Consider the following 2,765-nt stretch of genomic DNA (forward strand, 5'->3'; position numbering starts at 1 on the left):
GTGAGACTGTCTCACAAAAGACCTACTCTAGATATACATCATACATGAGAGAATCCCCATTCCCATTGTGATACGTATTCCCTCCTTCCTTTATTTGATCTATTTGGACAAAATTAACCTTAAAGTCTTTATCTTACAAAATAATTATCAACCCAAACATTTGCCCTACCTCTTTTTTTTTCTCCAAAATAATGACAGACACGACGACGATGATAATAATAATATTCTGTAAGTACTTGGATCCAGGAATGGTGATCGAGATTGCATAAGATCTTTAAATGAGGAAATTCTACGATAGAACAAGAGCGAGACAAAGATATCTCAATAAAATGTGACACAAGGAAGATGATAATAATCTGTATTTATTTAGTGTAGGTCGAATATCAAAATTTTATTGAAATATAGTCTCGTTTTTATTCATTTGTACATAAACATCGATATATATTTTTTCTTTCTCGTGACAAAAAGTTTAAAAAAAAGAAGAAGGAAGATGAATCCTACTTTGACCCCTCTCGAGGACTCCTTTTACATTTACGGTCATGTCATGATATAGAAAACACATCAATGTGGCCTACTTTCTATATATGTGGATGAAAACAAAACACAGCCAAAACACAAATGTCTCAGCTGTCTCAATAAGTAAGTAAAATTTTAAAGATTGGGAAAAAAAAATTAAAGTGCTAACATTTTCTGTTCTTAAAGCTCTGCGGAAGTTGGCAAAAAAAATAAAAGAGGAAGAAGATTCAGAAAGCAGACAAAAACTAGCTAGTAGCGGCGGGGGGGAAAATGGGGAGACCGCCTTGCTGTGATGAAACGGGAGTGAAGAGAGGGCCGTGGACTCCTGAAGAAGACATCATGTTGGTATCTTTTGTTCAAGAAAATGGCCCCGGAAATTGGAGGGCTGTTCCCAGTAAAACAGGTTATATTTTCAGTTTCTGTTAATTTTCTTGCAGCGAGAATAGAAATGCTTTACCATTTCTGGGAGAAGATTAATCTGCTCGTAATATTAGTGGTTAATTAGATGATCGATTCACTGAAAAGATTTGTCTTTGCAGGGTTGAAGAGATTGTAGCAAGAGTTGCAGGCTAAGGTGGACCAACTATCTCCGGCCAGGGATCAAGAGAGGCAGCTTCACTGATGATGAAGAAAAGATGATTATTCGGCTTCAAGCCCTTTTGGGCAACAAGTATGCTACATTCATTATATCGACTCTAAGAATTAATTAAAAACTTTATGTGTATAATATATTGAAATAGCAACCATGTTCTGTGTGTGCAGATGGGCTGCCATAGCTTCTTATCTCCCGGAAAGAACAGACAATGACATCAAAAACTACTGGAACACTCATTTAAAGAAGAAACTCAAGAAGCTCGGATCGGATCGGTAGATCAGTCTACCCTCGTCGAATTTTCGCCGAAAAATCCGCATTCCATCTCGAGAGGGCAGTGGGAAAGGAGGCTACAAGCTGATATAAACACAGCTAAGAAGGCCCTTCAGGATGCATTGTCATTTGAGAATAATGGCTAACCATTCTTCTCCAGGCCAGGCATTTTCTTATGCATAAGCACTGAAAACATCGCCAGATTGCTCAAAGATTGGGTCAAAAAGACACCGAAATTCGAGGAGATTCAATCCAAGTACTCTTCTAGTATCTCCGAAATTCGTCGAAATGCGAATGTGCATCGAGTGATGATCAGATCCTCACTCCTGGAATTGAAAGCAAAGTGGGATTGATTTGTCTGAAGCATTTGAATCCTTGTTTGGATTCGGTCAGGCTTATGATCAATCTTCAAGCTCTGGACTTTCGAGATCCGTTTCCGATAGTAAACCCGACCCGGATGGCTTCGCAGTGCTGGAGGATTGGCTGTTAGATGATCAGCTAAGGAATATTTGAGTAACTTCGATTTCGATGCACATGAAGGTATAATTTAATCAGCATTCGATTAATTTCTACTGAATTTTTTTTTTAAAAAATTTGCCCGTGAAAATTAACCTTTTTGGTTCATTTTTTGTGGTTAGAGTTGAGAGAAATTACGATTCATGTCACGACTTGTTAATCACTTTCTTGTTTATTCTTGATCTCACATGTTGTACATTAATTATTTACAATATCTTTTGTGAGAAAGTCTCGTACATCAATGTTGTGAGACGAATTTTCTATTTGAGTTACGAAAGAATATTACTTTTTATTATAAATACGAAGATAATCAACCCATAGCACAATTAAAGATCCGTGAAATCATCTTCCAAATGAGATAGACTAATTATTTATCCGTGTTTCATTCTTTAACGTTCCAAATGAAGTACTTGAAGTTAAACAGTACTCTTTACTGGCTTGGTATTTGTGCATCTTTGGATGATCGTATAAGCAGAAATGATAATAAAATAAAAATAAAAATAAAAATAAGGTCAGTGTGGTGTCTATTTCTTTACATGTTTATATGCAAAAATTATTTTCTTATTATAATGTTTTTAAATTATAGTTTTACTATTTACACATACCTTTACTACCGATGTTATTTGCACATTAATTTATGTTGCATGTACTCGATTTTATGTATATATTTTTGTATTAACATAAATTCGAGGGCAATAACTTCCGCCACACTTTATTTAATATAGACCAATCTATCTATTTATTATTAGAAAGATATATATATTTTAATCTAGTGATCTATATTATCAAACATTAGAAAAAATTTAATTATTTTCTTTTATATATTTGGGGAGGGAAGGCCTCATGTCACGCCCCGGGACGGAGTTGG

The 2,765-nt window shown here is 35.2% G+C and overlaps 1 pseudogene; it reads left to right on the plus strand.

Moving 5' to 3' along the window:
* Positions 1-672: 672 nt before the first annotated feature.
* LOC142534857 (transcription factor MYB30-like) lies at positions 673-1,932 on the plus strand (annotated as a pseudogene).
* Positions 1,933-2,765: the final 833 nt, after the last annotated feature.

This window comes from Primulina tabacum, unplaced genomic scaffold, assembly GCF_025594145.1.
Source record: "Primulina tabacum isolate GXHZ01 unplaced genomic scaffold, ASM2559414v2 Contig727, whole genome shotgun sequence".
Lineage (NCBI taxonomy): Eukaryota > Viridiplantae > Streptophyta > Magnoliopsida > Lamiales > Gesneriaceae > Primulina > Primulina tabacum.